Raw genomic sequence first — 26,653 nt, 5'->3', positions numbered from 1 at the left:
TTTATTGGTGCGCTTGCAGCCTCAGTTAACCGTCTGAGAAATGGGAAGACGGGAAACTCACGCGGTGAAATGTCGCTGGAAGCAATCTGGAGCTGCTAGAGTCCCCGGAACAAACCAAACCAAACAAACAAAACTCCGAACCTGTCTTATTTATTCACGTTTTCCCTTCGTTTGTCTCCCATCTCTCCTGTACCAGATGGACAGGTTAATTTATGGAGTCTAATTCGGGCTGGTTGATGAAACAGCTTTTATTTCCCCCCCCCCCCCACGTGAAAGGGGGAAGCATCTGCCCAGAAACTGCGAAGATGGAGCCCCGATTTTGGGAAGCGAGCAGGAGACTGGATCGAACCGAGCCCAGCCCCCAGCCCCCGCAAATTGCGAATTTTCCCAGTTACCCTACTCAGGAAAGCAGACCATAAAGAGTCTGGAGAAGAAAAAGGCGGGCGGGGGGGCGGGTCGGGGGATATTCTTCTGAGCTCCGAAACCTATTTCAACCCGTTTCACTTCAAAACACATGACTTTCCCGGTTCGACAGTGCCTTTGGGCGTGTGCCTTTCCCTCAGTAAAGTAGAGTTGATTAAATGGGTTAAGAGTCGTAGCTCAGGGGCACAGCGCCTGCTTTTCACGCAAAAGGTCCCTGGTTCGATCCGCGGAGCCTGCCTGCAACCCTAGAGAGCAGCTGCCGGTCCGTGTAGGCAATCCTGAACGAGATGGACCACTGGTTCAGTATTAAGTATTCTATGCTATTCTATGTAAATACGGATTTAGCCTAGATTTGCTCTGGCTTTGAAACTAAAGGTTAAAGGGGGGGGGGCAGAGAGACGTGTAGACCCGTTTGCTTAGAAGTAGGTCCCCAGTGTTTCCCCGTGGGGTCCCAAGGAAGAGCGGCGCCACCCGACTGGATTTCCTAAACTCCCGCCCTGAGCGTTGGAGTTCCGCCTAACCCAAATTAAACCCGGTTGCTTACACTCTGTCCAGGAGCACGCACAATCCCCGCTTGGCGGATGGGTCTGTTCCAAGGCTGGCTCCGCTGGCAAAGCCGGCTTGCTCGACGCCTCTTGGCAGGGAGAGAAGCGGACGGACGAGTTTTAAGAGGCTCTCCCTCGTTCCAGAAGAAGGCAGGGCGAAGATTTCAAGGGGTGGGGTTTTCCAGAGAAGCAGATTCCGGCGACGCTTCCAAGGGAAACTTCCCAAGGTCTGTTTGACTGTGGAACAGACTGACACAGGACAGAAGGGAGGAGGGAGTGGGAGAGCCTCCTTCCCTGCTGTATTGCAGATCCCGCACTGGAGAGGAGGCTCTTAGGTGACTTCAGAAGTCCAACTCTATGCTCAGTCAGTAGAGCATGAGACCATCTCAGGATCGTGAGATGGACAAAATATTGCAGGCGGTTGGACTAGATCAGTGTTTCCCAACCTTTGGTCTCCAGCTGTTTCAGACTACAATTCCCATCATGCCTGACCACTGGTCTTGCTAGCTAGGGATGATGGGAGTTATAGTCCAAAAACAGCTGGAGACCAAAGGTTGGGAAACACTGGACTAGATGATCCTCGCGGTCCCTTCCAACTTTGCTTCTATGAGTCTAGGGCAGGCTCCCCCCCCCCCTTCTCCCCGGCCCGGTATATTGAGACAAGAGGTTTAGATCAGAGATCGCCCGGGAAGAGGGATGGGGGAAGTCTGGGAGAAATCATGGCAGGTTCTAAGCATCTGGAATCTCAGTTTTGCGGGTGTATGGGGGAATGTGTGTGTGTGGGGGGGTGCTCTAAGGCAAGACTCTCTGGCCCCCACGTCTGTTAAGAACAGCAGAACTAAACCACCGGTGAGTGACCCAGCCACAGTCATGGGGCGAGGGGAACCCCGCCTAACTGCTCCAAGGCTTGCCCCGAGTTGGCGGACACCCCGAAGGCGTCTGTGCTTCGACGGCTGGCTAGATGGGCAAAGAAGACGGGGCCACTTACACCCTCCCACACACAGAAGACTTACACCCTCCCCCCCACACACACACGTCCCAAACCGACGCTTGAGGTCAGATTCCCCCGTACCCTCGAAGGCTTCGAGCCCTTCTCTCCGGCTTCAGGAGTTATCAATTCACACACACCCCGCCATTCCAGCTTTTCCCTGCAGCGGGGAGGGGCTCATTTTGCTGGGTTTCGTCTTAGTTTCTTTTCACGTCGGGTCTCCCCCGCCTACGAACTGCTCAGAGGGCAAGGAAGAGGTTCGCCCTCCTCAAAAAGACGATAGAACCCCACCAAGTTAATCAGAACCAAAGGCTGATCCCCCGAACCTATAAAAACAAAACAAAGTGGGGAGGGCTCATCCTCACAGCATGGCAAGTCGGGACTCAGGAATGCCTCTGAGCATGTGCGGAGAGCCCTCGGCAACATCGCACCAGACCTGGGGGGCAAGGAGAAATATTGCCAAGTTAGGGCTTGGAGGAGAGGAGTAGAGGCAGCATGGCAAGTCAGGAATGCCTCTGAGCATGTGCAGAGAGCCACCTCGAACAGAATATTGGGGACTAGGACAGTATTGCCAAGTTTGCGCATTCGGAGATAGAGACAGAGAGAGAGAGAGAGAAGACTAAAGAGACTAAAGATAGCTTGAGTCCCGGTTCCTATTTTCTTTGACATGTGATGCCTTCAGCGGAAGGAGGGAGCGCTCACCTGGTGGCCGGAGGTGGGTGGCCGGGACCGTCGAGTCCTCGCGGAGCTGTGGGCTCCGCCGGCGCCTCCTTCGCCTGCCTTGCCCGTCGATCCGGCCGTCCTTTTCCTCCTTCTCCGCCCCTTCCCGGTTGCTGATCTTCCCGCGCCGCCGCCTCCTCGGCTTCCCTCCCAGGGAAAGAAGGAAGGGAGGGAGGAAGGGGCGAGGGGGCAGCCCGACCGACCGGTGGGCTCGCCCTACCACGCTGCGCCTCCGCTCGGCTTGCTGGGTCCCCTTTATGCGCTCTGCACGGCCCCCGAGTCGAGCGGGACGGCCAACCACGGGGGCGCAGCCAGCGACGAGGCGGCCTCGCCAGCCACCTCGTCAGAAAAGCTTTTATATAAGCGCGTCAGCTCCACGCCCCGCCGGGGGAGCCCGAATCAAACTCCTTCTCCGGGAAGAGGGAGCGCATCTCCCGCCCGCCCCCTTCCCCGCCCCGCAAAAAATAAAACCCCGGGACCTGTTTCATGGCTTCTCCAACTCCGCAGGGCGAGGCTGCAAAACCTAGGCGCGCTCTGCTCCGAACAAGCCCCGGATTCAATGCTAGCTCTACTCGGCGTAGACCCATTGAAACGGGCAAACCCGACTGCCCGAGGCCCATTGATTTCAATGGCTAGACTCGGAGCAGGGCTGTATCTTGGATACCTCCTCAATCGCGCGCTTACTAGGAAGTAAGCTCCATTGAACATAGCGGGACTTGCCCCCGAGTAAACCTGCCTGGATTCACTGAATTTTTTTGTTCCTCTCTCCCCCCCCCCCCCGACGAAATAAAGGCCCCGAGGATTTTATTATGCGAGGCTGATATCTTGTGCACACTTACACCGAATGCATTGGGGACTCACTCCGGAGTGAAACTAGATAAGCCTGTGGTGAGCACAGGGCCTGTGTATGGGTTGGGACGGCTTATTATGCGTGTTTACTAGGAAATAAATCCCACCGCATTCAATAGGACTTATTCCCACGGAAGTCTGCCCTGAATAGGGACAGTGTAGGCACCATTTAGACGGGATTAAAGTTGGAGTCCAAAGGGATTTGTGTGCGTGGGGAGGGAGGTTAACCCTCCACTGAATGCGGTGGCGCCTGAGTAAACGTGCATAGTATCCAGCTGCAAAACCAAGGGATGAATTTCTCTTTACCATCAGCCGTGCAAATGAGAAGCCCCCAAAATGGGGGGAAAGGGAGTCCTACTGGATCAGGCCAGTGGCCCATTTAGTCCAGCATCCTTTTCTCCCAGTAGCCAAACAAGATGCCTATGGAAAGCCTGCAAGCTGGACCTGAGCCCAACAGAAATTTTCTCCTGTGGTTTCCAGGAACTGGTGTTTGAAAGCATTACAACCTCCAATTGTGGAGGTAGAACACAGCCACCAGGGACAGTAGCCATTAAAAGTCTGTTTGCTTGTGTGTGTGTATGTGATCACACTGTACTAAAAAGGAGACGTCAAGGATTCTGTGGCGGTGATACTGAAAGTTGAATCCCTGGGCTCAACTCTACCAAAGTGATGTCCCATTGAGCTCCCTTGCAACTCTATAGTTCTTACGATGTAACAAGATGCTTGTGTGTAGGTATATATGTGTGTAGTATGTTTCTCTGTGTGTCTTTATCTGTTTATTGCATTTATATCCCACCTTTTCCTCAAAGGAGCTCAAGGTGGAATACATTTAAAAAGTACCTCTGGACGGTTAAGTCCAGTCAAAGACAACTATGAGGTTGCGACGCTCATCTCGCCTTCAGGCTGAGGGAGCCGGCGTTGGTCCACAGACAGCTTTCCAGGTCATGTGGCCAGCAGGACTAAACCATTTCTGGCACAATGGGGCACCGTGACGGAAACCAGAGCACATGGAAACACCATTTACCTTCCCACTACAATAGTTCTTACTTATCTACTTGCACTGGCGTGCTTTCGAACTGCTAGGTTGGCAGGAGCTGGGACAGAGCAACAGGAGCTCACCCCATTGCGGGGATTCGAACCGCCGACCTTCTAATCGGCAAGCCCAAGAGGCTCAGTGGTTTAGACTACAGTGACACCCACATCCCTGGTTCTCCCATCCCTCAGTTTACCAGAACAACCCTGCAAGGTAGGTTAGGCTGAGAAACAGTGACTGATCCAAGGACATGCTTGGCAGGGGGTTGGACTCGATGGCCCTTGTGGTCTCTTCCAACTCTATGATTCTATGATTCTATGACATCAGATCTGAATGCCAGCCTACACACACACACACACACACACACACACACACACACACACACTGTCTATATATGATTTGGGCATGCAGCTGGGGAAAAGACAACTCTGCCCAAACAGAAAAAACAGAAAAAATCATTTTAAAAACCATTTAAAAATAACAGTCCAGAGCTACTGAAAGATTTCTTCAAAAGGAAAAGAAACCTTAACAAAGAAAAATAAAAACTGCATCAAAAGGAAACTGTCAATAAAAAGATGATAAAATGGTGCCAGCTGGAACTACCAGAAAGACTTCCCTCAATAAAACAATTATTCAGTTTTTAAAAACTGGGCCTTCATTTCACCAATCTGGGGCCTGGTTTGCAGGACACAGTGAGCCCACACTGCAATTAACTGGGAGCGTGTAAAGGTTTGTTCTTGTGTATAGCTCATGGTTAGCAAGGGAAGAGCTATCCCGGGTTCAGACCACATACCAACATGCCTAGGCTTAGCACAGAAGGAGGTTATGGGAGTAAAAAAGGACAACAGAGGAACAAAGTAGTTGCAAGGTCCACATTGGGAGCCCACACATTTGTGCAGCCCCGGAAAGCCATTATTTGGCCCACAGTGCCCCCATCTGCACTATACTTTTAAAGCAGTATTATGCCACTTTAACCAGGCGTGGCTTCCCCACAGAATCCTTAGGAACTGTAGTTGATGCTGAGAGTTGCGTTGTTGTTGTTGTTGTTGTTGTTGTTGTTGTTGTTTTGTTTAGTCGTGTCCGACTCTTCGTGACCCCCTGGACCAGAGCACGCCAGGCACTCCTGTCTTCCACTGCCTCCTGCAGTTTGGTCAAACTCATGCTGGTAGCTTCGAGAACACTGTCCAACCATCTCGTCCTCTGTCGTCCCCTTCTCCTTGTGCCCTCCATCTTTCCCAACATCAGGGTCTTTTCCAGGGAGTCTTCTCTTCTCATGAGGTGGCCAAAGTATTGGAGCCTCAGCTTCAGGATCTGTCCTTCCAGTGAGCACTCAGGGCTGATTTCCTTAAGAATGGATCGGTTTGATCTTCTTGCAGTCCATGGGACTCTCCAGCACCATAATTCAAAAGCATCAATTCTTCGGCGACCAGCCTTCTTTATGGTCCAGCTCTCACTTCCGTACATCACTACTGGGAGAGTTGCTTGGAAGACCCCTATTCCCCTCATAGAGCTAAAGCATCAGAATTCCCTTGGAAGAGGACGGCCACATCACTCTGAATACTGTAGCTCTGGGAAGGGGGAAGGGCTCTCCTAATAACTCTCACCAGCACCCTTAACAAACCACCGCTTCCCAGAAAGAGCTTCCTCAGAGGAATACTGGGAAGTGAAGTTTGCTAAGGGTTTGGGGAACTACAGCTATTTGAAAGGAAAAAACAACAGCTCCCATGGTTCTTTGGGAGAAGCCATGTGCTTTAAAAGTACTGTAGAGCAGGGTAGCGTGGACAGACACCAGACTTTTTTTTTAATCTCTTTTGGGTTTCCCCCTTTTTTTTACTAGAACCCCCAAGATCTACTCATGAGAGCCAGTTACAAAAGACATAACAGTCAAAACTAAAGGAGAGGGTGCCAACTGAGCTCAGAAATGTTTTACACACAAGCCTGGTTACAGGTAGGTAGCCGTGTTGGTCTGCTGTAGTCGAAACAAAATATAAAAATTTCTTCCAGTAGCACCTTAGAGACCAACTAAGTTTGTTATTGGTATGAGCTTTCGTGTGCATGCACACTTCTGAAGAATTTCATGTGTGTGCACACGAAAGCTCATACCAATAACAAACTTAGTTGGTCTCTAAGGTGCTACTGGAAGAAATTTTTTTCTTCTGTTTTGACACAAGCCTGGTTAGCTTTCTTCATTTGGGTGTTGCTGCTGTTATACAATTAGGTGCCAGAAATGCTCCTCTGCCTGCTCTTCAATATTGGAACTGTTTCCCTTGGAAGGCGGAGGACTCTCCTTCCCTGGGGGTTTTTAAGCAGAGGTTAGATGGCCTTCTGTCAGGGATTCTGAGATTCTTCAGCTGTGATTCCTGCATACCAAGGAGGCTTTGAACTAGATAACCCTCAGGGCATAGGAGTAAATTCCTAGGAACCAAGGTCCCTTTGCCCCCCAATAAAATATTTAAAGAGGCCAGGCCCATCCAAAGTTGATGGGAATTGCCATTCAAATGGTGTGTGTGTGCACTGCGTCTTGTGATCAATTATGCAGGGCAGGGCTTTCCTGGCCCCCCCCCCCAATATTTTATTCGTTGGCACCACTGCTGCAAATTGCCCAGAGATTTATTAGGGGGTAGGAATCATAGAACTGTAGAGCTGCAAGGGCCCCCAAGGAACATCTAGTCCAACCGCCTGCAATGCAGGAATATGCAGCTGTCCCGTATGGGAATTGATCCTGCAGCCTTGGTGTTATCAACACCATGCTCTAACCAACTGAGCTATGCATAAGCAAGCTGCCTTGTGGTATGACAAGGTCAAAGCACACAAAGCCTTTTAAAACCATATTGTCAGGAAAGCATTGTTTAATGTTTGGATGAGATATAAGGATTTGCTTGAAAGTAAAACACCAAGGTGGCTGTCACCAATGGAGGCTAAGGCTCTGAAAAAACTTAATATGGAGACAAACTGGCCAAAATATTGGGAAATTTTGGAACAAGATGGAGATAGATTAAAGCTGCAGAGCTTTGACAGTTTAAAAACTAAAGTACGAGACTGGCTTCACTACTATCAAATAAGGGAGGTTTATAATATGGATAAGAAAATTGGTTTTCAGGTGGAAAAATCAAAATTGGAAACAGAATTGTTAGATCCTAAAACTAAGAATTTATCAAGAATGTATAACTTGCTGTTGAAATGGAATACACAAGATGAAATGGTTAAATCTGTTATGATTAAATGGGCACAAGACTTTGGACATAACATTATGATGGCTGACTGGGAAAAGTTATGGACCACAGGTATTAAGTTTACGGCTTGTAACGCCTTAAGAGAGAATATAATGAAAATGATTTACAGGTGGTACCTAACCCCAGTCAAGCTGGCAAAAATTTACCATTTGCCCGATAACAAATGTTGGAAATGTAAAGAGATTGAGGGCACATTCTTTCACCTTTGGTGGACATGCCCTAGGATTAAGGCCTTCTGGGAGACGATATATAATGAAATGAAAAAGGTATTTAAATATACCTTCCAGAAGAAACCAGAGGCCTTTCTCCTGGGCATGGTCGGCCAATTGGTGCGAAGGGAGGATAGAACTTTTTTTATGTACGCTACAACAGCAGCAAGAATACTCATCGCAAAGTATTGGAAGACACAAGAATTACCCACCCGAGAAGAATGGCAGACGAAAGTGATGGACTATATGGAATTGGCTGAGATGACTGGCAGAATCCGGGACCAAGGGGAGGAGTCGGTGGAAGAAGATTGGAAAAAAATTAAAGTATATATTCAAAAATATTGTAAAATTAAGGAATGTTAGAAAGATGTTGGAAAAAGAAAGTTAGGTGGTTTTGGTAGAAATGATATAAAGGACTAAGTAAAAATGAGTTGATGAAATTGACGAAAGAGAGTACGTTAAAATATAACACATTAAATTAAATTACTTAAATGAAAATTAGGTTGGAAGGATTTGCTGAAACAACGATTTGAACTAGAATACAAAACTGGGAGGTGTGAGGAGGTCAAGGAAAGACGTAAAGGAAGAAAGTTATATAAAGGTTTAATCTGTTCCTTTTCTCTTTTTTTATGAGAATGTATTTTTATTTTTTATTTTTTCTCTATTGTTGTTGTATTTTTTTGTATTTGGTATTGTTCTTTTTTTCTTTTTGTAACTTTTAAGCTTCGAATAAATATTATTTTTTTAAAAAATTACTCAAAGCAACTTAGAATCATGGGAGAATCTTCTAGTCCAACCCCTGGCAAAATGCAGGAATCAACAAACACACTAATGCTTTGAGGCTTCCTCTTTTTTTAATGAAGTGGTATATAAACAAACAGATAAATACAGGGAGCAATGGCAATAAATTAATAGAAAATTAAAACAACTGCACCAATCAAAGCAGATCCTGCCCCACAGAAAAGAGGCCACAATTTATTTATTTTAAAAAACCCTTCAAACTAAGGGAAGCTTTTCTCCTAATGAGTTTGCTAGTTTTCAAGCTTACAGAAGACTCTTTGAAGCAGGAAGATCTGCAAGTGGAGTGTTTTTCTTTTTCCCATTTTTTTTATTCACATAATATACATTCTTTACAACAACAAACAACTCCAAAATAAAATAATATGTAAAAAAAAAAAAGGTAAAGGGATCCCTGACCATTAGGTCCAGTCATGGCCAACTCTGGGGTTGCAGTGCTCATCTTGCTTTATTGGCCGAGGAAGCCGGCGTGGTACCTATTTATCTACTTGCACTTTGACGTGCTTTCGAACTGCTAGGTTGGCAGGAGCAGGGACCGAGCAATGGGAGCTCACCCCATCGTGGGGATTCAAACCGCCGACCTTCTGATCAACAAGTCCTAGGCTCTGTGGTTTAACCCACAGCGCTACCCGCACCCCAAGCTGCCTTATACTGAGTCAAGTATTGACCCATCTAGCTTAGCAGTGACTACTGGAAAGAATAGTCAATGTGGCTCACTCCAGATGTTGGACAAAAACAGCCACTGGCCCCAGCTAGCATATGGATGGTGGGAGTTGTAGGCCAACAACATATGGAAGGGGTGACTTAGCGGCCAACACTTAGTGGAAGTGGCTCTCCAGGGTTTCAGATGGTGGAGATTCCAAATCCTACCTGGAGACGCTGGTGGTTAAACCTGGGACCTTCTGCATGCAAAGCAGATGCTCTGCAAGCTATGGCCCTTCCCCTAAAAGAGAACTTAAGATTATAGTCCTCATGGTTCTAAATAAAGGGCTGAACATATATAGGGACATAGGAGGTTGTCATATATGAATCAGAACATTGGGCCATCCTGAAGCAGCATTGTCTACACAGGCTGACAGTGGCCTTCCAGGATATCAGTTGGGGGACATTCCCAGCCCTACCTGGAGACCTCCATACAAAGGAGATATTCTACCACTGAGCTATGACACTTCCCCAATTTACTTTCTTCCTTGTCCTCGAGGACTTAGGGGCCAGTTGTTTGTTCGATGTCATTTATTTGAAATCTGCCTTTGAGATTTGCGAATGTTTCAAATCCTAGCTCAGCCTCTTAGCCACTATGCCAGGGGGAAAAACGGGTTTGGTGGATAGGCTCCAATTAAAACAAAGATTAAACAAAACATCCTGCTAAATTTGAACTGATCAGAAAAGTAACAGTGGCGGATGTGGCAAAGTTTGCTATGCATGGCAGCAAACTCTTCATCCCAAAGCATTATGGCACATCTCACAACGTTGCTGGATAAAAAAATCCTGCAGGGATTGCACAATTTATAGAATCATAGAATTGGAAGGGACCCAAGGGTCATCTAGTCCAACCCCCTGCAATGCAGCAATCTCAGCTAAACATCCATGACAGATGGCCATCCAGCCTCCGCTTAGAAAGGAGTGCCCTCCCAAGGGAGACCGTTCTAGTGTCAAACAGCTTATACTGTCAGAAAGTCTTTCCTGACGTTTAGCTGGAATTTCCTTTCTTGTAACTTGAATTGTTCTGTTCTTCCCAGAAAGTTGGATTCTTTTGAGAGTCCTGGGGGCGGGAAGAGGGAAGAAGCACAGGGCAAATATAACAGAGGGTGTGCGTGATCCGATGGCCCTGTGCATACAAAGTGAATGGACAAAACATGGCAGCTGAAGAGTCAATGCCTGCAATGGTAGTATCCTGGTAGGTCTTCCTCAACCACGTCAGGCAAGGAAGGGGCTGTAGATCAGTGTATAGCATCTCTTGCCAGTCACAGAAGACAGCACTGTTTGGGCCAATGCTCTGACTCTGTATAAGGCAGCTTCCTAGGTCCCCATGTTTGTGGAAGGGGCCAATAGCTCCATGGTAGAGCATCTGCTTTGCATGCAGAAGGTCTCGGGTTCAAGCCCCAGCATTTCCAGTTGGGGTTGGGAAAAGAGCCTGGTCTGAAACCTATGAGAGCTGCTGCCAACCTGTGCGGTCAATACTGAGCTAGATGCACCATTGGCCTGACACAGCATAAAGCCTATGTCTATCCACAGTGGCCATTGGATATCCCATAAAACCAACCCACACCCTTTCTCCACTATTGCCTTCTGCACCTAAGAAGGGAAGACACAGCCTCTCCCCTAAAAATGGGTGGGTGGCTTTGTTCCAGGAGTCTCAAACAGAATCAGTCATTGCGTATGTTGTGTGCTGTTTAACATCATGATGACCCCCTTTTATCTAGATCTTCTTAAGTACAATGGAGACTTGTGTTTGACATCAGCCTTTGTAATAGTTCTGGATTTCCATGGCAACGCATTAGGCGTTCAGGCAAACACACACATGTATGCAGAGTCTGCTCATGATCAAGAGTTTTTCTTGTCACCTGATCAGGAAGTGACGGTTCTGATGATTTGCAAATGGAAATTGACTGTGTTCTGGTTGAGACTCAGGTGCTTTGAGGAATAGAGCCAAGGAGGAATAGAGCCAGTCTACCCTTAACCAGCCCCTGCCTGCCTGCCTTCTTACTTATAACCAATTAATTAACAACAACAACAACAACAACAACAACTTATTTATATCCCGCCCATCTGGCTGGGTTTCCCCAGCCACTCTGGGAGGCTTCCAACAAAATATTAAAATACAATAGTCTGTTAAACATCAAACGCTTCCCTAAACAGGGCTGCCTTCAGTCAAGTAGGTGGTCCAACTGATCCAGCCCCCTGTTCTCACAGGGGGCAACCAGATGCCCATTGGAATCCTGCAAACAGGATCCAAGTGTGACAGCATCCTACACACTCGCAATTCCTAGCAACCAGTACCCAGAGATGTACAGTACTGACTCCAACAGTGAATGTAGAACACAGCATAAGGACATAAGAAGGGGCCTGCTGGATCAGGCCAATGGCTTATCTGGTCCAGCATCCTGTTCTCACAGCTACTTCCAATCCAAATGGTCCAGGGAGCCATCCCCTAACAGTGCCTTAGTCTTATCTGGATTGAGCTTCAGTTTGTTGGCTCTCATCCATCACCGAGGCAAGACAACAGAGTCCAGCACACCTGCCAAACCTGCAGAGGTAAAGAAGCAGAGCTGCATGTCATCAGCATATTGCTGGCTGGCTACTACAAAATTCTGGATGACCTCACTCAGTGTTTTCATGTAGATGTTAAACAGCAAGGGGGGTTAAACTGAATCCAGAGGAACTCCACATTGAAGGCCCCATGGGACCAAAGAGCATCACCCTCGGGACATGACCATCAAAGAAGGACTGGAACCAATGCAAAGCAACGTCACCCACCCACAACTTGGACAGCCACCCAAGAATGATATCATGGTTGATGGTATCGAAAGCCACTGAGAGGTCATGGAGAATTAACAGAGACACATTTCCCCCATTTCTCTCCCAACAGAGGTCATCTTACTGAGTGACCAAAGCAGTTTTTGTGCCAAAACCAGGCCTAAACAGAGGCACAAGGCAGCCACTGACGTTAATAGTCACTGAGAACTTCATTCTCCATGAACATTGTCCAATGCTCTTTTTAAAGCCATGCAAGCTGCTGGCCTGACACTACATTCAACAACAACAACAAGCCCCCCCCCCCAAGCCAAACCACCCTGTGCACTTTGTGGCTGACTTGGGATTTGAACCCAAGCTCTCTCCCAAGTCCTAGCTCAGCCTTCTAAGCATTACTCCACACTGGCTCAGTTCCTGCCCTGGGCTCCTCCTTGAAGGATGGAGCAGAATGTGTTCTGCCCGCAGGAGAGATCGCTTCTAATAAACAAAGGCAAAGGAAGGAGAAGCGAAAACCAATTAAGCCAAGGCAGTAGAAGCATGTCAAAGGCACAGGCACCATCAACACACCGTTCTCCTTTCCCCGGCCTGGCTGGGACCTACAGATGTTATACATCATCCTTGGCTAATGAAAACCTAATTATCTCCCCTCCCTCCATTTGGGTGCAGAGAGAACTAATTTAATAGAAAGGCATCTGGTAGAAACACGCCCGGCAGGAGAGCCCGGCGGCGAAATCAGAGGCAGAGGGCTCAAACTGCCTAGCTGCCACTACAGCCCAATCTCTGGGAGTATATGGGGCAGAGGAAGGAAAATAGAGAACCAGTCTGATCTAGTAGGCACTGGGCAACATGAAGTGATGGAGAGCATCTTGTTTCCAAGATGATGGAGAGCATCTTGTCTTAAGAACAGCCTGCTGGATCAGGCCAGTGGCCCATCTAGTCTAGTCTCCTGTCCTCCTCACAGTGGCCAAACAGATGGCTGTGGGAATCCCGCAAGCAGGATTCGAGCACAAGAGCTTCTCTCCCCTCCTGCGGTTCCCAGCAAGCATTACTTTCACCAGCAGCGGAGGCAGAGCACAGCATTCGTGGCTAGCAGCCGTTGACAGCCTTCTCCTCCAGGAATTTGTCTAATCCTCTTTTAGAGCCATCTAGGTTGCTGGCCATTGCTGCCTCCTGTGGGAGCGAGTTCCACAGGTTAACTAAATATAAAGTTCAACTCGAGAGAAGGTGACTGGCCCGAGGTCGCCTGGTGAGCTTCATGGCTGGGGGGGGGGGTTTGAACCCTGGTCCCTGCAGAAGGAAGCTCGATCGAACACAGAGGCACCGAATTTAACCATGCACAGGATCAGGCAGCAAAGGTCGCATGGGAAGCCAAGAATTTGTGCAGCAGCTTCCACATGCAACTCTTAAATGGAACAGAAGCCCTCTTGGGCTCTCTATCTGAAGTCCTTAATCTTCTGGGCAAGTCATTCATTTGCCCTGACCACACACACACACACCCCGGCTGCCCTGTGATTTTAACACATCTATTCCTTTCCAAGAAGCTGCAAGACCCAGCTATATTTTCATCAGTGGAGGCAAATGGGGCACCATCCCACCCATCTCAGTCTGCCTCCAGCCAGCCCCCAACAGCATGCCTTCTTACAACCAGTACAGGGTTACTTACACAGTACACAGTACACAGACTGTCAACTTCCTCCTCCTTAGTCTCAGCAGGGAGGAAGCTGGGGAGGAAACGGTCAATGGCTCTGCTTGCCATCGGCTCTGACTCCCCCTACTGTTGGCCTCCTTCCTTACAGCAGAGGCTCTTCTTAGGTTCTTAATGCTCAGTGAAGACCAGATACAATCCAGCCTCTGCATAAGCTCTGATGCAAGTAAATCCAGATGGATGCTGAATAAACAGGTTCTTTGTGGGGACCCTAAGTGTCCCCGAATAGAGAGTGAATTTCAGTAAACTCACTACTTATTAATGTCAATCCATGTGTCCTTATGATGGACATACCAGCATGGTCCAAAACCAAAGGCTTTCTCTGGGCCCTTGACCATCATTTTCTATCAGAGGCAAGTAGTTTAAAACTTACCAATACAACTTGAAGCGTAAGGCGCTCTGTCCCCATCCATCTCCCCCCCCCGCCCACTTTTTTTGTCCAGTCAATAGAGGTGGGTGATACAAGCCCTAACCTTAGATCTCTGCTATACAAAAGCAAGCCCTAAGAGACAACTTTGAAACTGGCAAGACAATTATGGACTCAATCTCCCCTGATCAGCCTGATGCAATTTAAACATAAGGAAGAGACAACTTGGCGCGGTGATGCAGCGGAATTCCACATAACTGAAATGCTATGGGATGATGTCTTTAACTGCGTCATAAAGTCAAGAAAAGGAAAATGTAATACAATATGAAGGAAATCAGAAGAAGCAAACAAATAAACAAAAAACAAGCTGTTTTAAAGTTCAGCGCCATCTCAAATTGAAATCAGTTTATGGTAATCCTTGTTTTTTTGTGGTTTTCTCTCAATCTTGGCACAACAGAGGCTTCATTCCCCAGCCCAGCCCTTCCCTCTACGCAAAAGTAGAATACTTCTAAAAGATGTTTTTGAAAGGAGCTAATTACTGAAATATCCATCAGTTGCTTCGCAGCCACATAAAGATGTAACTCTTTTCACTCAGGCTTTTGCTGGCCCATAAGACTGGACCTCATTATTATCAAATTCCTGTTTTCAGTAATGCTGCTTAGCTAGTTTTCAATGTACTCTCTCTGTTATTTTATAACACTGTTGATTATTTTCATGTTGCATTTTTGTAGGCCACTTAGAGAGTTTTTAAAATGATCAAGAGGTTTAGGAATGCCTTTACATAAGTTATAAAAGAGTTAAATCCAAAGAATTTCATGGAGAGCCAGACAGCAGAACTCAGAGAAGCTGAAAACTGGGGAAACTTGAAAGGCATTTTGCTGTCTGGTTTAAAGAACTGTTGTGGCAATGGGGGTTGTATAGTTTGATTTGGCTTTCTGGGTGTTGTCCAGTTGCTCACTCTCAATGGTGCTGATATGGAGGGTGTGTCCTTTGAGAAAATGTAGCATTTGGAAACTTAACCTCAAAGGAATTGGGTCTGCTCTGTCAGGTCTCTTCAACTGAAAGTCCCAGGACAAATAGTCCATATCTAGTTGTTGTTGTTTTAAATCTCATCCTTTCCCCCCCCAAATCTCAGAGCAGAGTAAATGACTCTGCTGCTTTATTATCCTTCACAACAACCTAGTGAGATAGGCTAAGGTGAATGGCAGTGACTGACCCACTCAGTAAGCTTTACAGCTGAGCAGAGGGTGGTGAACTGCATTGCAAAATTCAGATAAGAGCAAACTTTGAAGAACAGCCATATTTCGGTTGGTGCATAGTGTCCGAAAGTGAAGCTTAGGTAAAAAGGTAAAGGTAAAGGTACCCCTGCCCGTATGGGCCAGTCGTGTCCGACTCTAGGGTTGTGCGCCCACCTCACTTAAGAGGCCGGGGGCCAGCGCTGTCTGGAGACACTTCTGGGTCACGTGGTCAGCGTGACGAAGCTGCTCTGGCGAGCCAGCACCAGCGCAGCACACGGAAACACCATTTACCTTCCCGCTATAAAGCGGTACCTATTTATCTACTTGCACTTAAGGGTGCTTTCGAACTGCTAGGTGGGCAGGAGCTGGGACCGAAAGATGGGAGCTCACTCTGCCGCGGGGATTCGAACCGCCGACCATGCGATCGGCAAGTCCTAGGCACTGAGGTTTTACCCACAGCGCCACCCGCGTCCCTTAGGTAGAAGCTTAGGTAGATTTGTCTTTAAATGCAAGGTGGGTTTCTCCTCCATCCCTGGAGTGAATAGTGTGGGATGTGATCCATGAGAGGCAGTCAAGTACAACATTCCTTATAATGCTAGAGAAGACATGGGAGGGAATGTTTGGTCCAGCCAGTTGAAACTCCCTGTTCCTCCTGGCTGGAGCATCCCTCCTTTTGCATGTGATAGAAGGTGGGCGTGACCTAACCTGTCCAGGTAACAAAAGGACGAGTCACGCAGCACACCCTCCTCTTTTTGACTTCCTTCTTTGTTTGACCAGCTTCTAGCTAGGACTCCTCGGCTAGCTCTCAGCTAGCAGAAGCACTGGGATTATTCTCCCAAAAGGGGTAGACCCACATGTACATATTTGTAACTAAGTCTGCCTTCAGGAATCCAACTGTGAACTGATGTGAGTAAACTTCTTTTATTGACTTTGAATAAGATTGCCATGTCTCTATTCTTTTAAGAGGGATCCAAGGGAATTTACCAGGAACATACAATTCAATCTGAGACAGATTGAATAATAGTGAGAGGCTCACACGAGCCTGCAACCAGCTATCTGCTGTGCATATAAAGGGGGGACTGTAACTCTGCTACATAAAGGAACTTGCTAGCGCAAGTTAGGAAGGATATTAATAAATAATATATCCTCTCCTGCCACCCTGAACATTCCCACAGAGACCACTCTCTCTAGAGGAGGCATGAACTGATCCCCTTCAGCAGGCTCCCCGCCCCCACCACTCTCCCTCAATCATTCCTTCCTGGCTCTCCTTCCCACATGTTCCTTCTCTCCCCGACATCTCACTGAACTCACATGAAATTATGTCAGGGGCTGCATGTGGCATCCGGGATGCAGATGGCCCTCCCTGCTTTCGAGTCATCCTGAATCATCCTTGGATGTGGGTTCTCCTTTGGGGACTTTGAACACAGGCCCACAACATGTGGAAGGCCAGAGTTTGGCTGTTTGGCCATAAACTGCCCTCCTGGGAGATCTCTGTTCTCTTGACACCCCCCCCCCTCAGAATAACTATTCACGCTGCTCACAGTTATGCGCCAGTTCTGCGCACTCTTCTGCAGAGCAGAGGCTGGGAACCGTTTCACATCCCAGGGGCCACATTCCATTCCAGGGGCCGAATAGCAGCAATGGGTGGGGCCAGAGTCAAGAGTGGGCAGAGTGACAGGTGTCCATTTTAACCTTTGCACAGTCAGCTAGTTTCTACAAACGCAGCTTCTCCAGTCAGAGAAGCGTGAGGCATGAACAGAGCTACTGTACATCCCAGGCAGGGTAAAACCCTCAAGGGGTGTGTGAAGCAGAGGGGTGTGGTTTGGGGAGCATTGCAAAGAGAGAGGCCTGAATCAAGTAAGTAAATAATACTTAACTAAAAGCAGAAATAATCAGAATATTTGAAACTCAGCAAAGAGCAGTTAAAAGAGCTGAACACAGCGGACCTAGTAAAAGAGGCAGAAATCTTTTACCCTACCTCAAAAAGGCTCTGCTCATTTTTTTGCTCAGCCATGTACCACTTTTACCGTGTAGTGATCATTCAGTACCTTACAGAGAGTAAAGACCCGGCTAAGGTCAACTATGACAGGGGAACATCTCAGTTTGCTCTACTTACTGAGTGTGCACAAAAAAACTGCAGGGGGGGGGGTAGGAATTTGAGAAGGAAGTGCTGAAAAGTTTTTCAGCAAATCCAAGAAAACTTGTTTTTGTTGTTTAGTCGTTTAGTCGTGTCCGACTCTTCGTGACCCCCTGGACCAGAGCACACCAGGCACTCCTGTCTTCCACTTCCTCCTGCAGTTTGGTCAAACTCATGCTGGTAGCTTCGAGAACACTGTCCAACCATCTCGTCCTCTGTCGTCCCCTCCTCCTTGTGCCCTCCATCTTTCCCAACATCAGGGTCTTTTCCAGGGAGTCTTCTCTTCTCATGAGGTGGCCAAAGTATTGGAGTCTCAGCTTCAGGATCTGTCCTTCCAGTGAGCACTCAGGGCTGATTTCCTGAAGAATGGATATCAGCCCTGAGTGCTCACTGGAAGGACAGATCCTGAAGCTGAGACTCCAATACTTTGGCCACCTCATGAGAAGAGAAGACTCCCTGGAAAATAATAGTTCTAGGTATGAGCTTTCGTGTGCATGCACACTTCTTCAGATACACTGAAACAGAAGTCACCAGACCCTTCTATATAGTGAGAAGGTGGGGAGGGGTACTGGAAGGAATTTTTTGTTTTGACTATGGCAGACCAACAAGGCATGTTCTTTGTAATTTTGCAAAATGTTAACCACATGAAAGGTGATGTTAATTTTATTTATTTAACCTCCTGATTTTCAAAGGACTGAAGATTTTGACAGATTTTTTTTCTGAGCACTTGAGGTCAAAAGAATGTAATTTAAAACAACCATCAGTGAGGCATTCCATTCCGAATCTGCTAGACAGAGCCAGACAAAGGAAGATGACAGATGGGTGTTCTGCCCCCAGTAACATAAATCCTGGCTATGATGCCCATGCCTGGGGGGCTACAATTACACCCCGCCCCAATGCAGTTTGTGGAGTCCCCATCCTTGCTACAATGGGGCTTCCAGAAGACTTAATACATTTTTTAAAAAACCAAGAATCACGCACACACACACACACAGAGAGAGAGAGAGAGAGAGAGAGAGAGAGAGAGAGAGAGAGAGGAAGAATTTGAGTGTCTTGCTAGACACCATTCACAAACACACGGCACTGGGTTAGTACTGTTAAGACCCTGCCCTGAGCAGAGAGGATTTCCACAGCCTTCTCCTGGGCTTTTCCAAAGCCCTAATATCCCCCGGAAGCTGCCTGCGCTGGCCTCTGGATCAAGCTGAGCCTGCGAGAAGCGGCAAGCGTGCCGGCTTTGGAGATACTTAGCCGCCCGTGCATAACTCGGAGCATCTTTGAGGGATTACAACACTGGAGAGGATCAAGAAGGGAGGGAGGAGGAGGAAAAAAGCTCAACATATTTATATTAAATGCTCCTGAGCCTGTGTAAACCATATGCACACACAGCAGATGAGAGTAGGTGGCCCTGGCAGAGAGACGGATCTGAATTGGGACCAGCGCCAGGGCTCCTCCTTTCTCTGCTCCAGTTAAGGGGGGGCGCGGACGGCGGAGGAAGGAGCCTTGTGTCTATTCAGAGCCTTGCCTAGAGATGGCAGTGATCCTACATGTGGCACCCGTAACTCTGGTCTTCTCAGTTCAGGGAAGGACGGTTCAGTCTAGAGCTTCCTTTGAGGATGCTGCTGGCTGCTGCAGAAGCAGGAAAAGGTCTCTGTGCCTAGGGTTGGGAGGATTTCTCGATTTTGGATTCTTTCCCTTTTCCCTATCTTTTAAGTTGAGATTGACACATTTTCACAGCAGTTTGCAATCGTCATCATTCTTATTATTGCTGTTTTTCTACAAAAAAGGTGCCAGAACTCACCACAAAGCCTTCCCTTGTTGTCTTAGAACATGGACAGGCAAACTAAGACCCAGGGTCCGGATCTGGCTCAATCGCCTTCTCAATCCGGCCCGCAGGCGGTCCAGGAATCAGCATGTTTTTACATGAGTAGAATGTGTCCTTTTATTTAAAATGCACCTCTGGGTTATTTGTGGGGCCTGCCTGGTGTTTTTACATGAGTAGAATGTGTGCTTTTATTTAAAATGCATCTCTGGGTTATTTGTGGGGCATAGGAATTTGTTCATTTTCCCCAAAAAATATAGTCTGCCCCCCCCCACAAGGTCTGAGGGACGGTGGACCGGCCCCCTGCTGAAAAAGTTTGCTGACCCCTGTCTTAGAATGGCAATGGTGCCCAGCTGAGAGGTGGTGGAAGTTCTGGCAAGTTCCGGCTGAAAAAAAGCCATGATGATGTTGACTTTAAAGGGCCCTTGTGAAATTTCATCGGCATATTATTATCATTACCATTAATTTATTAATCGCCTCCCAAACCACCGTCCCAAGGCAGTTTATGCATAAGAATAAAAAAAGCAGTTTCAAACCACTAATGCAAGAAAGACGTTCACAACAAAATGAAACCCCAAGGAGCTTCCATCGGGGAAAGCCTGTCAGAATAAAAATGACTTTAATTCTGGAAAGTGCACAGAGTGGGTGGCTGTTGTATCTTGGTAAGGATGCTGTTGCACAGAACAGGGGCAGCCACACTCAAAAGCCCTGCTCCTCTGAGTGAATGCAGAGCAGGGCCTTCTCTGAGATCTTTGGTGCAAATCTCTACACACACACACACACACACACACACACACACACTCACACACTTTTGCATGCAATTTTGCACATTTTCCCCAAGGCAAATTTCCAATAATAACTCCATTTCCCCTAATATGATATATTTCACACATATCTTTTCACTGCTAAATGCACTCGGTTCCCGAATGCCTCGGTTGTCATACGTTTCGGTTCCCAAACCGGGAAGTAAATGCTTCTGTTTTCGAACGTTTTTCGGAACCTGAACATGCAACATGGCTTCTGCTGTGCGTAAGAAGCTCTTGCAACCAATCGGAAGCCGCACCTCAGTTTTTAAATGTTTCGGAAGTCGAATAAGCTTCCGGAATGGATTACGTTCGAGAACCGAGGTACCACTGTATATGCACGATTTACCTTAGCATACATATGTATTTCCACACACATTACTTGACTGGAGAACTGCATTGCAAGATTTGGAGGAGTGTGATTTTTTTAAGGCCGGTTGTGTTTCGGTTCACACACTGCTCTACCACTGAGCTACAGCTCTTTCTTATGTTCTTGTGTGCAGAGTTATAGCTGGGGGGGGGGAGGGGGAGCTAGCCTGGATGTTTTGCCCCAGGCGAAGCTTCCAGAGGCTTCATTGAGGCTCCCAGGTTGTTTGTGGGTCTTTGACCTGGGTGAAATAAAAGCCTAGTTTCACCCCTGTCTGTGTGAGTGTTGGGAGGTTCCAATCAGGCAACAAAACAACAACACCACAAACTGGCTTATAAGTAAAACTGGTACTTATAAGCCAGTTTGTGGTGTTGTTGTTTTGTTGTATTATTATTACTGTCACCACATTTGATACTTTGTGTATATACCGTATTTTTTGCTCTATAAGACGCACCAGACCACAAGATGCACCTAGTTTTTGGAGGAGGAAAACAAGAAAAAAAATATTCTGAATCTCAGAAGCCAGAACAGCAAGAGGCATCGCTACGCAGTGAAAGCAGCAATCCCTCTTGCTGTTCTGGCTTCTGGGATAGCTGCGCAGCCTGCATTTGCTCCATAAGACGCACACACATTTCCCCTTACTTTTTAGGAGGGGAAAAAGTGAGTCTTATAGAGCAAAAAATACGGTAGGTTCCAATCAGGACCACAACAGCAGCCAAGGGTTAAAAAAGCAACAACAACTTAGCCACGCCCTAGTCCTCCAAATCTGATTTCCGATGGCTATTTATTCAACAAAAAACCTTGAGTCCCATCACGGGGAAAGGTGAGGTAGAAATAAACAAATTGTTGTTGATGATGATAGCCTATAAACCTGCTCCTTCTCGTCTTCGCCCTCTATTTCTTGTTTTCAATTCACCTTTGCTTACCTTTTCTTGAAAACTCATGGCACCGTTTCCAACTTGCCTCAGGGAACTCTGACGCTCAGCTTCCTTATTCACTGGGACATTTTGCAAAGCTTAGGGCCATTCTCACCCCACATATGCCATGCAAATCGGCATGTTCCAGTTATACTTGAATTTCAACTTTGCTTTTGTCTTTCTGGGGCCACAGCTAAGTGTCCTAAATGGATAATTTGAAATAGACTTATTGGGGGTAGGGAGAATGGATAAAATCAAATGGGAGAGGGGATTTCATTTCTGGAATGAGACTGCCCCTACCCCCAACCAATACCCACTATTCTTAAAAACCCAGCCTTGAGGTGGGTTAATGATTGACTAAGGTTAACAGGTTAATGATCCAAGAAGGTTTTCTACCGCCTCCAGAGAACTAAAATAAACAGATGATTTATTGCACACATCTAGGGATGGGGGCGAAAGTCAATTCAGACCACACTTAAAGGCCAACTTACTTTATTCACACTTTTCTGAAGAATGTGTGAACCGAAACCCACCCGCCCTTCAAATTCCGCAGTTCTCTGAATCTGGCAGTGCTGTTCTTCAGCCAAGTAACACGGACAAAATTGCGTAGATTATCTTTACTTATCTACTATTGCATTTATACCCAACCTTTTCTCCAATGAGTTCAAGGTGGTGTGCAGGCTGCTTCCTGGTCCCTCCATTTTATTCTCACAACAACCTTGCAAGGTAGGTTAGGTAGGTAAGAGATTGGGACTGGCCAAGTTCCCATTGTGGCTGAGTAGTGATTCAGACCCTGGTCTCTCACATATTAGCAAAAACAATTTTCCAAAGTGCCTCATATCAGGAGAAGTTGCTCTGGAAAAAATGTGTAATTGGACAAAAACACGCTTAACAGTAAATATTTGCACAAAAATGCAGATGGACATTAACAAATGCTTAAAAAAAAAATTCTCTTAAAATACAAAGCAATGTGAAGAACCAAACTTAAGCTTGGAAAAAACACATGGAGGAAAGGGCTATTGATGGCTACTAGCCATGATAATAATAATAATAATAATAATAATAATAATAATAATAATAATAATAATAATTTATTTCTGCCCCACCCATCTGGTTGGGTCTCCTCAGCCACTCTTTGCGGCTTCCAACAGAGGTTAAAAATACATTAAAACATCAGTTGTTAAAAACTTCCCTAAATAGGGATGCCTTCAGACGTCTTCTAAATGTCAGATAGTTGTTTATTTCTTTGACATCTGATGGGAGGGCATTCCACAGGGCGGGCGCCACTACCGAGAAGGCCCTCTGCCTGGTTCCCTGCAACCTCACCTCTCACAGTGAGTGAGGGAACCACCAGAAGGACCTCAGAGCTGGACCTCAGTGTCTGGGCAGAACGATGAGGGTGGAGCACAATGGCTGTGCTCTGCCTCCACAGGTGGAGACAGCTATGCTTCTGAATGCCAGTTGCCTGAAATCACAACAGGTGAGAGGACCCTGTTTGTGGGCTTCCCATTTGGGACATCTATTTGGCCACTGTGAGGTAAAAAAGCGGGACACATGGGTGGCACTGTGGTCTAAACCACTGGGCCTCTTGGGCTTGCTGATTGGAAGGTCGGCAGTTCGAATCCCCACAATGGTGGTGAGCTCCCGTTGCTCTGTCCCAGCTCCTGCCAACCTAGCAGTTTGAAAGCATGCCAGTGCAAGTAGATAAATAGGTACTGCTGCAGCAGGAAGGTAAACAGTGTTTCCATGCACTCTGGTTTACATCACGGTGTTCCATTGTGCCAGAAGTGATTTAGTCCTGCTGGCCACATGACCCAGAAAGCCGTCTGTGGACAAACGCCAGTTTCCTTGGCCTGAAAGCGAGATCAGCACTGCAACCCTATAGTCGCCTTTGACTGGACTTAACCATGTAGGGGCCCTTCACCTTGACCTTGGCCACTGTGAGAACAGGATGCTGCACTAGATAGTCTATTACTGGCCTGATCCAGCAGGCTCTTCTTATGTTCTCAACTCCCACCGTCTGCAGCCACCATGTCCAATGGTCAGGGATGACGGGTGTTATAACCTAACATCTGAGGACCCAAGGCTTGTTGCCTGACCTGACTTTGCAAATGGAGGCTCCACTGAATTAGCAGGGACTAAATAGTTGCTGGAAATTGATGGAAGGGGGAGCGCCTTTTGCACTCAGGTCCTGCTTGGTCATCTGTTTGGCCACTGAGAGAGCAGGATGGGTACTCACACAGGAGGGCTCTTCTTATGATCTTAAAACTAGCGCAAAACAAGAAACTGTGGAAAAACAGAAACTGACAGGTTCATTCATCCCTGCACAAAACGTGTGTCAAAAACTTTTACACTGCTGTTATGGAAGGCGTAAGGCAGGCTCCCCCCCCCCCCCGCCTCCCTCGCAAGAGACAAGAGGCTAAATCTGCCCACCCTTCCAATTAACCTCTCAGGAAGCAAAGTAGAAGAAAGCCAGGAGAGGAGCTTCTGTAGACTAATGGCTCCATTCACCGAAAGACTGTCAGCAGGTAGATTTATTACTGAAATGACTTTAATGGGATATTGAGCGAGTGCTTGTTAACATAAAGCATTGTAATAGCAGCACTTCTGGGAGAGGAGATGGAATCTCCCCCTTTGGGCACGCAAGCAAGACCGTTAAATTTAATTTAAGGTTTATTAGATGTTCATTAATTTGCCTGTCACCAAACCACTCCTCCCAGAGAGGAAAATGTTGTTTCCGGGAAAAATAACAACAACAACAAACAATTTTGCTTGCTACAGAAGTGAACCCGCCGCTTTTGGAGCTGGGTTGTGTGAGTTGGAAGAGGACCACAGTCCTTAAAAGTCTTGGGAAGCCACCTGGTCCCAATCCTGGAAAGCAGGGGTGGGGAACCTGGGGCGACAGGCCACCCCCAGTGCACATAGCAACTCAGGCCTGATAAGGTTCACTTGGCCCACAATGCCTTTTCTCCAAACTGTGCCCACATGCCTCACATCTCAAGTCTCATGTGTTGTCAAGGGGGGTTTGGTCAAGTCACCTGTTGGCTTGCTAGGAATTGAACCAGGTGTCTTCTTACCTGGAGATGACAGTGATTGCACCTGGGACTCTCTGCATGCAAGGAAGATGCTCTACCTCTGAGCTATGGTCCTTCTCTATGGACCCAAATTAGGCTGGTTTCCCCATCCCTGGTTTGAGCCATTGCATCAGTCATTGCCCCTTCCTTATGCCAGTGTCACGGACTGGCTGGACGCAAAGGAGTGGTGGGAGGCACCAGCTAGGGAACCCCAAAGGGTGAAGGTTCAGAGTCTGGGGATTGGTGATGGGATGACAAGAAGTGGTGAGAGGGAGGAGATTGGCAGGAGAAGGTGTCGGAAATGAAGAGGTAACAGGGTTTAGTGAACAGGGAGAGTCTGTGGCAGAGAGAAGCCCAGAACAGAATCAGAAGTGGAGTCAGGAGAGGAGGGAGGCCAAGAGACAGAGAGGAGTCAGGCTGGTGAAGAGTCGTGGTGTCTCCCTCTCCTGCTGCGACAAGCTCCTGTCTCCCCTTAGTTGTCCAGGACCAGGAGAGGTATGAAGTGGGAGAAACTAAGACAGGCATGCCAGTGTAGTCTCAGATTGTTTGGGAAGGACCCGGGAAAGGAGGAGGAGTCTTAGGCAGCTGAGGGGAGGCAGGAACCTTCAGTCTCAGCAACTGCCTCATAGGGGCAAGACCTACCGAGAAGAGTTGCTGTGCATTAGGCCTGGCACTCCTGAGCAGACATTGTTTCTTCTAATAAAGAGTTAACTTCACTTACTCCCTGTGATTTATTGCTGGCTTGCTCCTGACCTCGGTTTTCGAATGTAATCCATTCCGGAAGACCATTCAAGTTCCGAAACGTTCGAAAACCCAAAACTCAAAATGGAAGCCTCAAAACGGAAATCTCAAAATGGAACACTCAATATGGAAGCCGCGTTTCCAGTTCGATTTCCGAGGTACGTTCGATAACCGAAGCATTTACTTCTGGGTTTATGGCATTCGAGTTCCGAAACTTTCATCAATGGGGACATTTGAAAACCAAGGTGCCACTATATCTCCCCGCTCCCCAACAGAGATAGAGAACGCAAGAAGAGCCCACTGGATCAGGCCAATGGCCCATCTAGCACAGCATCCTGTTCTCCCAGTGGCCAAGCAGATGCTTGTGAGAAGCCATCAAAAAAGACCTCACTACAACAGAACTCTGCCCCTCTGTGATCCCCAGCAATTGGTATTCAGAGGTACACTGTCTCAGGCAGTAGGAGTGCAAGTGGACTTGGTAATCCTTTACAACCCTAGCACAAAACATGATTGCTATCCTTATAGCCAGTAGCTTCCTCCAAATTCTAACCACCCTTATGATAAGGTTGCAGGAACTGTTCCTGGCCCAATCGTGTGAGATGATGATGATGATGAGAGATTCCAGAAATCAAACCCAAGACCTTCACCATGCAAATTGGGTGACTTCTCCCAAGGTATGGGCCCTTCCATAATAGATATGCACAAATCCAGGATGCTATAAATGTGATGGTTATGACGTGTAGTAGCTTTCTGTTGCAGAAAGGTTAGTTCCTGCATTACTTTAAAAAAAAAAAATTAAATCCAGCTCCTTGGCAGTTACTTCTGCTTCTAACAAGATCTGCCATGGGTGAGTAGAGTAAGCTAAGTGAACAACACTTGGTAGCAAGTGGATTTTAAAAGAATCCGTTCCCTTCATAAGTCTTTCTTGAACCCCCAAACGACAGCCTAGAGCCCCGGGGCTCCATTACAACAGCCAAATTCCATCATTCATTCTCTAAATGCAACCGGGGAGTGCTAAAGGAGCCTGCAGCCAGGAATTTTTAACAACTTGAGAAGCCGAGGCGGCTCAAAGCAGGCTGGAAGACTATTGCCAGCCTAACCTTTAAGTAAAAATAATTTCGGAGGCAGAGCAAACATTCAGGGCAATAAAGTGAATAATTTTAGAAAATATGCAGAACATAAGAAGGATGGGAAGAGCATGTTGCAAGCTAGG

At 47.2% G+C, this 26,653-nt stretch overlaps 1 protein-coding gene across 4 annotated transcripts in view; it reads right to left on the bottom strand.

The window, feature by feature from the left end:
- Positions 1-26,653, bottom strand: part of NOS1 (nitric oxide synthase 1) — a gene marked incomplete at its 3' end in the record, with an annotated part of 183,658 nt that overhangs the window by 111,917 nt on the left and 45,088 nt on the right. For 3 of the 4 annotated variants that reach the window (XM_081841710.1, XM_081841708.1, XM_081841711.1), the window contains exon 1: positions 2,659-3,009. The exons of the other annotated variant lie outside the window; for it this stretch is intronic. Of the gene's footprint in view, positions 1-2,658; positions 3,010-26,653 lie in introns of those variants that run through there. 4 annotated transcript variants of the gene reach the window in all.

This window comes from Podarcis erhardii (genome assembly GCF_964252035.2).
Source record: "Podarcis erhardii genome assembly, chromosome: 15".
NCBI lineage: Eukaryota > Metazoa > Chordata > Lepidosauria > Squamata > Lacertidae > Podarcis > Podarcis erhardii.
The sequence above is the reverse complement of the archived record's forward strand: the minus strand, read 5'-3'. Positions and strand labels throughout refer to the sequence as shown.